The following is a 13,491-nucleotide window of genomic DNA, read 5'->3' as shown; positions in this document are numbered from 1 at the left end:
GAAGTCGGTTACGACGCCGAACTGCAGTCAGGTCAAGACCCTGGTGAGGATGATGAGCACGCAGATGAGCTTCCCTGAGACGGTTTCTGACAGTTTGTGCAGAATTCTTCAGTTGTGCAAACCCACAGTTTCATCAGCTGTCTGGGTGGCTGGTCTCAGACGATCCCGTAGGTGTAGAAGCTGGATGTGGAGGTCCTGGGCTGGCGTGGTTACACATAGTCTGCGGTTGTGAGGCCAGTTGGACGTACAGCCAAATTCTCTAAAACGATGTTGGAGACGGCTTATGGTAGAGAAATTAACATTCAATTCTCTGGCAACAGCTCTGTTGGACATTCCTGCAGTCAGCATGCCAATTGCACCCTCCCTCAAAACTTGAGATTTCTGTGGTATTGTGTTGTGTGACAAGACTGCACATTTTAGAGTGGACTTTTATTGTCCCCAGCACAAAGTGTACCTGTGTAATGATCATGCTGTTTAATCAGTTTATTGATATGCCACACCTGTCAGGTGGATGGATTATCTTGGCAAAGGAGAAATGCTCACTAACAGGGATGTAAACAACTTTGTGCACAACATTTGAGAGAAATAATATTTTTGTGCGTATGGAACATTTCTGGGATCTTTTATTTCAGTTCATGAAACATGGCACCAACACTTTACATGTTGCATTTATATTTTTGTTCAGTGTGGTTCAGAATCATGATAGCCTAGACCTACTATACTCTGAAGCTCAGCATCATACTGTACACAACACGAGAAAGATCATACTTGAAACTGAACATGTTGTGTGTGACAATCATATTGTACACTCAATATGCTTTGGTCTTCCATCTTATAATAATAATATAATAATATGCCATTTAGCAGACGCTTTTATCCAAAGCGACTTACAGTCATGCGTGCATACATTTTTTTTGTGTATGGGTGGTCCCGGGGATCGAACCCACTACCTTGGCGTTTCAAGCGCCGTGCTCTACCAGCTGAGCTAAAGAGGAACATTACACAATGCATGGAAAGCAAACACAAAACAACAAAAGCAAAACACAATTATATGAAACAAACACATTTTTTTGTGTTTGAATGCAGATCCTCTCAGTGGATATATCCTCTGGCGTGTTGATGTTAATGTGTCGATGTTCTCCGTATCCATAGCCAGAATGATTTTGCAGTGCATGGTGTTCGAACAGGTTTTCTGTTATATTCATCAGAGGTGTAGGGAGGGTGAAGTCTGTGAATCCCAAAAATTTTAATTATACAGATGATTAACAAAACATGCACACAATATAATTCATATCATGGTTTTTGTGGTGAATGTGAATGATAATGGTTTTCATACACATACCTTGGCTATAATGTAGAGGCCTATGGGATATTCATTGAAGAGGTAAGGGAGGAGGATGATAACTGTGATCAGCATAACATAGCAATACCAATTAACATACCTTTGTATGCCTCCTCATCTGTATACCTGCAGACACAGGCACAAAAGTGAGCAGTTCTGTCATCTGCATCCAATACAGCTAGCCTTCAACATATTCTTATAGCCTACATATTCTTACCTCTTTGTTGATTGATATCCATTGAATTGTGTCCATTTTCTGTTTTAGAAAGTGATATTACGTCTTTTATACAGGATTAGTTAATGTTTGATATTGTGAGCTGCATATGATTTGGAGGATGAGGACATTCCATGTATTTATTTCTGTCACTGGTGGGTGCCAGAAGGTATGCGTGCCAAGATAGCTGGGGGGCCACTGGTGCTAATCTTAGAAGGAGTACGTGATGGAATATCCTGATTAAGGTGCAAGATGATACTATATAGGGTGATGCTATTGTGGTGAGGAGTGACACTCAATAATGGTTGGCAACTGTTGGAAATAATTAGCTTGTAAAGTATATAAGTTAAGAAATGTCCTTTGTTCAGGAGTTCAGATAGCAATGTGCCACCCACGTGCTGTTTGCTATGTGAATCAGGTACCGCAATATTAAATACTTTGCATCAACTCTCCATATAAGTGTTTAAGTATCTTCTTGCATACTAAATTACTTGATGCCAGAGAAACTCATCATAACAGATTGGTGTCTAAATTAACAGGATGCAGTTTACAGCCAAAATAACAGGTAAGCAGACTTTCATTTTATTGATTATGTAAAATTCTGCTTATCTGTGGAACGTTTAAAATTCAATATTTTTTTGAGGGGAATAGATGAGTGGTTTTCAAGTATGTAAACATATGTAAGGAGAAATATCCAATTAGACAATGACATGGTGCTATGATTCAAAACAGGGTGTGTTCAGAGTAATGAGTAAAAACAACTGAGGAGAAGGAGAGTGGGTTTAACAAGATTGGGCGTAGGGTCTTTTAATGTGTACGACATTATAGAGATAAAGAGTTGTGAGGTTTGAGTCCTTTAATATGAAAAATCATTATAAAGTTGTTAAGAGGTTCAAGTCCTCAACAAGAAATATCTTTATAAAGTGTGATAAAGTTAGGTTTGAGTCCTGTGGTGTGTAAGAATCATCATAAAGTGTTAGTTTTGAGTAAAGGTTAGAGTCCTTTGAGAAGAGGTTCAAGTCCTCAACAAGATTTGTTAAAGGTTAGAGTCCTTTGTAAAATCCCTATGAGAGAATTAGCCCTTTGTGAATTACTCAAAATGGTCAGGAGAGAGAGAGAACAATAACTCATACGGCATAAAGAATCGAGCAAATACAATTAAGCGTGTTGAATCATGGCATCAATGACAAAATTGGCAAACAAAATTTTTATAAAGATCAAGTTGGAGATTTGATTCAAATATTTAATTACTAACACTGCATGAATTAATATAAATAAGGGGGAGTCAATTTAGTAGACCTGAATCTGGCAAGACAATCACAATTGACGATGATAGTGATATATATGATGGATTATTTATAGAATTTATGGAAGTCAGGCTAATAAAATATGTTATCCTAATATAAATTATAGTAAAATGTTCATGTGATGGAAGTGATTCCAAGTTTGGCCCTTTTTATAGAAGTAATATTCCTGCAGGTTATACAAATATTGATTAAGTGTGTTTGGGAAATAGTATTGTGTGAATATGGACATATGTATTAATCTGAAGGTTGGATAATAAAATATAGAAATATGTATGATAATTTGATATAAATTTGGATATTAAGTTTTGATATAACGTTATCTTGTGGTTCCGTACATCAATGCCCATCATAGTATATCACGAAGTGGTATTGACAGTGGGATGTAGTTTAGAAAGTAGAGACAAGTCTATATTTTCTGGGAGGCTTGACTTTGACGGGGTTTCAGGAAGGTTAGAGAACCGTTGAGGATCCCATGACAAGAAGGTCAGTGTCCGGGAAACTACAGTCTGTTTTCTTTTGGTTCCGCTGGGAATATGTTTGAAGAAGCTGATTTGTGTCGATTGAGAATCGTTAAAAAACACAAAGGGATTGTTTGATGTGAGTACCTAAGGATTTCTAACGTTCTATATGGATTATGTGAAGATATGAAAATATGATGAATTTTATGTGGGTGTAATCGATTACTAGGGATTTGATAAAGTAATAATTACAATAATATGTATATATTAACTTGCTCACCCAAAGGTAGACTTAAGTAAGTGATAGGAAACAATAAATGAACATTTTCGGAGTTGGTGCTGTTGATGGATCATTTGATAGAGATAAGGTTTAAGAAATAAATGGCCCATAAGGTATGGAAATTAACGATGTAACTTATAACATAGTACAAAGCCAATTTAGGGTTTCCATTAAACTAATTAGCATTGCGGAGCTAACGTAATGTAGTAAAGGAATTTCATTATGTCGCAAGGGAACACATAATCCATTTGATTAAACTCGTCAGATCTATTTCCAAATCAATAAATGTGGATTTGACTCATTGACTGTATTTGTGAGAATCAGGAGAAGAGGGCGTAGCCAGGGAGAAAAGACAATAGTTAAACCACAGTTATTTAAACAGTGGTGTATACAGGAAATAGTGATAATAGAAATCTGGCTTGGAGAATTTCAGATATGGACTAGCCATTCAGATATACACATATATATAAAGAAGTCAAAGAAAAAAAACTAAAAAGGAAGCATTAGGGAATAAATGCCGAGATGAAGATTAGAAAGAGAACCACAGGAAAGGAGATATGATATAAGGGGAGGTTACATAGGGGAATATACAATGGCAGCAAACATAAAAATAATAACATATGAGGTAAACATGTGGAAGGAAAGGAACAGCTATAAACAATTTAGATAAGGGAAACATAGAGTAAGTCGATGCAAATGGAGGACCAGTGGAGAGCAACGCAATGTGGATATTAATAGGGGAAGACAGGGTGATGACTCTGACCAAGAATCACAGCAAGGAGCTATGGGAGGCAAATTAAAAAGAGAATTGAGAAACAGAAAGACAATGAAATAGCCAGATGTTAAGACGACAAACCATTGTAATTGGGCTATTTGCGGGATTTCTTTGTCATTTCAATAGCATTGGGTCTATGGCATAGACTAAAATGTGGGTTTCTGAGTGTAATTCAACTATTGGTATGTTTTGCTGAGACAGATACTGCAGCCAGTGTTTGTTTTGGTGATGTAGAATGGACAATTTAGCAGCGTGGTTGGTTCAAATTGAAAGACTCACTTATGCCATCGGAATAGCGAGACGATTTCGAGTTGCCTAATGGTTTGCTAGCTTAAACTACTGTGAATGGGGTCGTAATTTCAATCACTAAATTGAATGTTAATACTATGGATACAAATTGAATATATGCTTGTCAGCTACAGCAAGTGTTTGGTTTGTTACCTGTAGCCCAATCAAAGGACAGTTACCTAGATCTGCTGACTTCTAATAATGGCGGATTGGTGGTGTCATTAGAGCTGTGGCTATGATCTTAGTTGATAACAGGGGAAATAATAGTATAGTGCCGAAGCACAGGGAAGCGAGTGTGTTATCTTAATGGGAAGTGAAACAAGGGGACAAAGAGAATAAAAATAGTATTAAAAAACACCAGGGATAAAAAAGCAGTGTTGGAAAGAAGCAGAGTATGAAAGATACCATTAACTGAGGAATATAGAACATTTTAGCTGAGATCACTACAGAAATATTACTGACCCAGTATCGTAACAGAGACACTGAACCAAAACATGGAGCTACAACAGCAATCTAGGATTGTGAAAGTTGTCAAGTTAGTTTTTTAACCCTACGATAGAGGTAAATGCAGAACGCTGTTTGAGAATGGTTTTTATTTTTTCTGCTAGTAAGAATAGGAGAGTTTCCAGGTGTTGGTCTGTGGGTGTTAGCAACTGGGGCTCGCTGAACTCGAGCGAGCTGTAAGGGACATAATGGGTTAAGTTTGGTGTAGTGGGATCACAGGTTTCTGCGGAAAAGGAGGAAGTCAAAGGGGGGTGAGTGTTATCGGTGTGAAATGGCTAGCTACTTAGCGGTGCGAGCTAGTAGCGTTTCAATCAGCGACATCACTCGCTCCGAGACCTTGAAGTAGTTGTTTTCCTTGCTCTGCAAGGGACGAGGCTTTTGTGGAGCGACGGATGACGGTGCTTCGAGGGTAAGTGTTGTCGATTTGTGCAGAGGGTCCCTGGTTCAAGCCCAGGTAGAGATGAGGAGAGAGACGGGAGCAAAACTGTTACAGTGATGATGTTGACCCGGATCACTGGTTGCATTGATTAGATTATACAGTGGGGGAAAAAAGTATTTAGTCAGCCACCAATTGTGCAAGTTCTCCCACTTAAAAAGATGAGAGAGGCCTGTAATTTTCATCATAGGTACACGTCAACTATGACAGACAAATTGAGGAAAAAAATCCAGAAAATCCCATTGTAGGATTTTTAATGAATTTATTTGCAAATTATGGTGGAAAATAAGTATTTGGTCACCTACAAACAAGCAAGATTTCTGGCTCTCACAGACCTGTAACTTCTTCTTTAAGAGGCTCCTCTGTCCTCCACTCGTTACCTGTATTAATGGCACCTGTTTGAACTTGTTATCAGTATAAAAGACACCTGTCCACAACCTCAAACAGTCACACTCCAAACTCCACTATGGCCAAGACCAAAGAGCTGTCAAAGGACACCAGAAACAAAATTGTAGACCTGCACCAGGCTGGGAAGACTGAATCTGCAATAGGTAAGCAGCTTGGTTTGAAGAAATCAACTGTGGGAGCAATTATTAGGAAATGGAAGACATACAAGACCACTGATAATCTCCCTCGATCTGGGGCTCCACGCAAGATCTCACCCCGTGGGGTCAAAATGATCACAAGAACGGTGAGCAAAAATCCCAGAACCACACGTGGGGGACCTAGTGAATGACCTGCAGAGAGCTGGGACCAAAGTAACAAAGCCTACCATCAGTAACACACTACGCCGCCAGGGACTCAAATCCTGCAGTGCCAGACGTGTCCCCCTGCTTAAGCCAGTACATGTCCAGGCCGTCTGAAGTTTGCTAGAGTGCATTTGGATGATCCAGAAGAGGATTGGGAGAATGTCCATATGGTCAGATGAAACCAAAATAGAACTTTTTGGTAAAAACTCAACTCTGTCGTGTTTGGAGGACAAAGAATGCTGAGTTGCATCCAAAGAACACCATACCTACTGTGAAGCATGGGGGTGGAAACATCATGCTTTGGGGCTGTTTACTGCAAAGGGACCAGGACGACTGATCCGTGTAAAGGAAAGAAATGAATGGGGCCATGTATCGTGAGATTTTGAGTGAAAACTTTCCATCAGCAAGGGCATTGAAGATGAAACGTGGCTGGGTCTTTCGAGCATGACAATGATCCCAAACACACCGCCTGGGCAACGAAGGAGTGGCTTCGTGAAGAAGCATTTCAAGGTCCTGGAGTGGCCTAGCCAGTCTCCAGATCTCAACCCCATAGAAAATCTTTGGAGGGAGTTGAAAGTCTGTGTTGCCCAGCGACAGCCCCAAAACATCCTTGCTCTAGAGGAGATCTGCATGGAGGAATGGGCCAAAATACCAGCAACAGTGTGTGAAAACCTTATGAAGACTTACAGAAAACGTTTGACCTGTGTCATTGCCAACAAAGGTTATATAACAAAGTATTGAGAAACTTTTGTTATTGACCAAATACTTATTTTCCACCATAATTTGCAAATAAATTCATTAAAAATCCTACAATGTGATTTTCTGGATTTCTTTTTCTCATTTTGTCTGTCATAGTTGACGTGTACCTATGATGAAAATTACAGGCCACTCTCATCTTTTTAAGTGGGAGAACTTGCACAATTGGTGGCTGACTAAAAACTTTTTTCCCCACTGTACGAAAGGGATTGTCCGACCAACCCATGGCGGCCTAGGATAACATAGTAATTAAAGTGGCCTCCCTGTGAATAGATGTTTTGTTTGTTTTGACTATAATTTAACAATAATTTGTCACCTGCTAAAGTAACATTGGATGGAAAGACAGAGGTAGAGGATAATAGAGATTGTAGAGGGTTGTCTGGGTTAAAAGGAAAGTAAGTTAATTGGGAAATGAGAAATGTCGAATTGGATTGTTTGAGTAGACAGGTATTAAAATAATGCTTTCTAGTAATGTTAATTCAAATATGTTAGTAGGTATTGGTGGTTTGTGGACAGAATTGACTAATGCCATGATTTAGTCCGCGGGTGAAAGAGAGTCGTGCATCGGGATGTAAAGGACGCAGGGGGTAATGTGAAGCAGAGATCTGAATAGTTAAATAGGAAACGTTCTTTAACAATTTTTTATTATTATTATTCAATTCTATAGTTTGTGGAACTCCAGTGAGTTATGCAGACAGTTAATGAATTCTAAAAATATAATATGTTTCTGGTACGTTGAACAGTGGATGGGTGGTAGTTTTGACTATTACGCTGATGGGGAAGTACCAACTTTTTGTAGGTTGTGGAGTTATTAACCAACAGGTTTATATTTTTAATAAATCAATGCAACAGGTTGCGATGATTACATAACCGGAAAGGGGTTATAGGTTTATATTAGAAGGTGTAGTCTACTTAATGAAACGTGGTATTATCTGATGTGTTTTAAGTAGGATTATTTATTCTAGGATTGGTGGAAGTACCCTACAGTATGTATGTTAAGGAAGACATAGGAGATCACATCTCAAAGAACTTTTTAATAGACGCCTGGGATCAAATATAGCTGTTCTTTATGTGTAGTAATTGATTATATTTGCTCATGACTAAAATATTACATTTAGAGGGGTGAAAGGAACAATCTAAGGGGAAACAGCTATTTACTATGTCATTGATCCAGTAACGATACCGCGATAGGAGAAATGGAGCTGATTTTGGGGTTGAATAATCATTGTGAGAATTACAGAGAATGAAGTCTAAAGGGTAATCAATTAAAAATACTAATTGTAAACTCAGAGAACCTTGAGTGGTTTTCATCTTTTGAGAGATTTTATGTCATCTTCTTCTGGAGTAGTCACGAGGAATTAATTTGAAACAAACGATTAATGAGTTAAGGGAAGACAGTGGAATTATCGTCGCCATGCTTGTTGATGATTAAGAGTAAATGTTAACAATTTGTAAACTTTCATTTCCAGGAGAAAGGGCTTTCATTATCTTTTACAGATTTTCCCGTGTATGTGGTCTTGGGAAGAGATGTTAGTTATATTCGGCAGTTTGATAAGTATGAAGATATCCGGATTAGGTCATAAGAGGGAGCTACAGAATTAAATAAGGCATGACCATTTTTGTTTGTTGTTTTACTATATGATTTTTCAAAAAACCACATACAACCCACCCAGTATGATGGTTTTATAGGGTTTTTATTTTTATTTTAGGGGGTTTTCACAGGTTAGAGATGATAAGTCTTAAAGGGGCAAACACATGGAATTTTCAGTTTTTTTTTTTTCTGAGTGAGTTTTGGGTAAACACGTGATTTCTTTTGAGAATAAATGTAATGAGGACTTACTGTACACTTGGGATACAACATTTATGAAATGTTTTGACTGTTGTTAATCATTAGTCTACTATAGAATAAAACACTTATTTGAAGTGTTTGAATGACCTCTGACCTCTGTCCTGACTTTCTAGTGTGATTTGATCACCCACACTGGAAAACCGAGAGACATAGGATGATGAATTTAAGGTCATTTATTATACCGAGTTGAGGGTAGTTTATAATACTGATAATTATGAAGAAGTTTATAATAGTCCTATATATGATTCGGACCATGACAAGGAGAGTGAGAGAGCTAGTCCTGAATGAGGGACACCTGTCGCTAGACTATTCCTTGTATTACCTTATGGGATGCAATTAAGTTAAGGTATTATCAAAGGTTGTCATTTTAATTTAATTTATTATTTTGGTTTAACAGGCAATGTTGTTGTTTTGTTTTTTGAACGCATGAATCACGATGTGAGTCATGTGTCCAAAGGGGGGAAGTACTGGTCGCATGGGGCTTTTTGGTAGATATGCAAATTGTATTAAGAATATGAGCAGTAGTAATTAATGTGTTATGGGTTAGATTAAATGTTTTATGTGCAAGTGTATTTGTGGTAGGAGGCAGGATGTAGAGGAGGCCTGTCTCTGAAACTAGTGGACTGCAACAAGCTGCAAGAATGTGCACTTCGTAATCTCAAGGCTTCTCCTGACTGATAAGAAGACATGGTATAGTAGCATACGGTGTCTCACCTAACAATGTTTTTAAGACTTTCTTCCCACGGGTGAAGGCTTCTCGCCCAACCTAGCAGGAGAATATGAGCATTGTCTGCGCCCTGGAGACTGGCGGTAAAGGATTACAGAAGTAAGAGATGGACAAACCCTAGGTGGAGAGGTCAGTACTAGGTGTTGCTGGCTACCTCGATGGAGGGGAAAGTAGCAGAGAGAGATACCTGCATCCATGTGTCCCACTGTAGGAGTGTTCCAACCCAGAGGAGGAAGATGGCAACGCCACTGCGGAGCATAGTTTTTTCTTGTGTCTGTGTGTCTTTGCAGCAGTGACTCTTAGCTTCCCTATTGGTATGCTGCCAGAAGGACACACTACACAGAATGATGTTGATAAATTGAGAAAATTCTGCCTGAGCCCGAGACCCTAGTGACGGAAGAAGGTCCAGAGCCAAAGGGACCATACATTGTCACCCAGGCTACACCAACGGATGTATGGATAAAGGGAGATCGACCTGGTATCATCTAAACCACTACAACAGAGTACTACGAGGAAACCGACGACCTAGAGATGAGGGAGCTGGAGCTGACCAGAATCAGGTGATGGGAGACGATGGCAATGGGAAGGCTACTGATGAGCTACGTGATATGGCTGATTCCCTCGGCGGAGGGACAGACCTCCAAGGACATCCAAGAACTTCAAGATCTTCCAGAAGTTCAAGAATCACCTGACTTTTACATTTACATTTTAGTCATTTAGCAGACGCTCTTATCCAGAGCGACTTACAGTTAGTGAGTGCATACATTTTCATACTGCCCCCCCGTGGGAAACGAACCCACAACCCTGGCGTTGCAAGCACCATGCTCTACCAACTGAGCTACAGGGGACTACACACCATTCATTTCTCTGTCTGTGGAGGGTTTCCCTAACAGAAATGGAGGTCTAACTTCCCGATCCTGTGAATCTGCGGTGTAGCTGATAGGGTGATAAGGGGATTATATTAGAAATTGGTATTAAAAATAATTGGTAAAACATAATAATTTGTCATATAGTCAATGTTTATATGGATTTCTTGGATTAGAAATGAACTCAACTAAACTGTTATGTTCTGTCTTCTCTTGAGGTAAATACAGATGGTGACTTGATGCATAGCAGGGATAATTCGGCCTAGAATGGTGTGAACCTAAAAAGAAACCCTCTAAACTGGCTGAAGATGAGCATCAGAGGCGTTGAAGACGTTCCTGTACAGCACCACTTCTACCTGCAACCGGTCTACAACAGCCAATCGAAGCTATCAGCTTTTCTCTCATGCCTTTTTTCTCGGGAGTGGGACAGGAGTCCACAAGGAGTGAGGATGAAGAGAGATCTGTTCAAATGCAACATTTATCATGTTGTTGGTATACTGGTTGGCAAATGGACAAGACAGAATGGGGTGTAGAGATGGTGGTGACTCGGATGAGACACTGAAGTTGGGACATTGACATGGGCAATTCATTTTGAAAAATGAAGCTGTCTGAAGAACATAATGAAGAGACGCCAGAAGATTGAGTGTCGGGGAAGAAAGGGGTTGGTCATCTGTGTCGATAATACATTTGGATTTATCTACAATTTGGGAATTTGGGAATGAGGTTGATGTAGGAGGTATATACACTGCTAAATCAATAGTACTAAGAATGCATTGAGATAATGATCTGTAGTTATTCTCAGGATGAGGAAGGTCATACTAGAATTATGGATATGTATACTGTATGTTAATATAAGTTTACATTCTGACAGTTGTAATGTGTGATAAAGTTGAGGGTTTTAATTTTGAGTGATAGGACCAATGTGAATCACTAAGAATTGTCATTCTTAATTTGGTTGAGATAAGTAATTTGGTTTTGGTTATGATTTATAAGATGACTGAGTGATTTAAGTAAATCATTAGTATATATTAGTAACTAAAGATGTTGAAACAATTTTTAGCATGTCTGGTATTGCTTGTACAATCGCGAGATAACTATCTTAAATAGATATTATGGTTAACATTTTACATTTACATTTTAGTCATTTAGCAGACGCTCTTATCCAGAGCGACTTACAGGAGCAATTAGGGTTAAGTGCCTTGCTCAAGGGCACATTTACGTCATTTAGCAGACGCTCTTTGTCACGAGTTACAAAGCCAGAACCCAGAAGCAGACCAGGACAAGGTAAGTTGAAACGAAGGTGAGTGTTTATTTACAAATTCAAGAGTGATGCTGAATAATCCAGGAACAGAGCGGGCGGTGATTAGTTGTTGGGAGTGCAGTGGTTGTTCCAATCATGGCTCGGCAGCCGCCGACCACCAGGCAGAGGTTGGATGAAGGTTCCGGACGAAAGTGACTGCAGATGGTAACAAAACGGAGGTAAGTAAACAACAAACCAACAAGGTGCAAAACAACAAAACTAACGCTAGAAGCTCTAAGACTGATACTCTGGTAAACCTACTGTTCATGGCTAACGATCCGGCAGGGAATGGATGTTAGGCCAGAGCTCTAAGAAGGGTGATGATCAGGACCAGGTGTGCAGATTGCTGATGGGATGCAGGTGCGGAAATCAAGAGAGCTCCCGCGCCTAGCAACGTTGCCCGGCAACCAGGCAGGAGCGCCCAGAACCCTCGGGAAACTGGAGATCACGAGCAGAAAACTAGTCCACAGACAGGACCCGACTCAGACTGCCGGGATCGCTACAGTACCCCCTCCGAAGAACGCCACCGGGCGGACTCCCGGAGCGCCAGGATGGAGGCGGTAGAAGTCACGAATAAGGTCAGCATCTAGGATCTGTCGCCGCGGAATCCAACCTCTCTTCAGGACCATACCCTCCCAGTCCACGAGATACTGGAAACCCCGGCCCCGCTGCTGGAATCCATGATGCGGCCGCACCGTGTAGGCAGGACCACCTCGATCATCCGAGGAGGAGGAGGGAGGAGGCGGAGGAGGCAACAGAGGACTGAGGAAAACAGGCTTGAGGCAGGAGACAGAAAGGTGGGATGGACTCTGAGCGTCTCGGTAGTTTTGAGCCGAACTGCCACTGGATTGATCACCTTCTCCACCACAAACGGACCAATGAACTTGCAAGAACTTCCTAGACTCAGTCCGTAGAAGGAAGATCCCGTGTAGCCAACCAGACCCTATCTCCGATGGTATAGGTGGGAGCGGGGATCCGCGCGACGATTCGCCTGGAGCTGATACCGGTCCGAAACTCTAAGGAGTGCCCTTCTGGCCCGATGCCAGGTCCGGTGGCAACGCGAATATGGGCCTGAACAGAGGGCACTGAGAGATCCTTCTCCTGAGATGGGAACAAGGGAGGTTGGTTAGCCATACAGGCACTGGAAGGGAGACATCCCAGTGGCAGATGTAGGGGAGAGTATTGTGGGCATACTCAACCCAAGGCAACTGAGAGACCCAGGAGGTGGGGTTGGAAGAGACCAGGCAGCGTAGCGTGGATTCCATCTTCTGGTTGGCTCTCCTCCGCTGACCATTGGATTGGGGGTGAAAACCAGATGTGAGACTGACTGTAGCTCCAATGGCCAAACAGAAGGACTTCCAGACAGCAGAGGTAAACTGAGGGCCACGGTCGGAAACGATATCACTGGGCAACCTGTGGACCCTGAACACCTCCCTAACCAGGATCTCGGACGTCTCCGAGGCAGAGGAAGCTTGGCAATTGGCACAAAGTGGGCGAACTTGCTGAATCTGTCCACGATAGTCAGAACGACCGTGTTCCCCGAAGCGGGCAACCCAGTGACGAAGTCCAGGGGCGGGGATGCGACCATGGTCGGCGGGGAATAGGAAGGGGGTGAAGCAGTCAGAGCTGGGCCGATTGGT

Source organism: Coregonus clupeaformis, chromosome 27 (genome assembly GCF_020615455.1).
Source record: "Coregonus clupeaformis isolate EN_2021a chromosome 27, ASM2061545v1, whole genome shotgun sequence".
In the NCBI taxonomy this organism is placed as follows: domain Eukaryota; kingdom Metazoa; phylum Chordata; class Actinopteri; order Salmoniformes; family Salmonidae; genus Coregonus; species Coregonus clupeaformis.
This window is presented reverse-complemented; position numbering follows the sequence as displayed.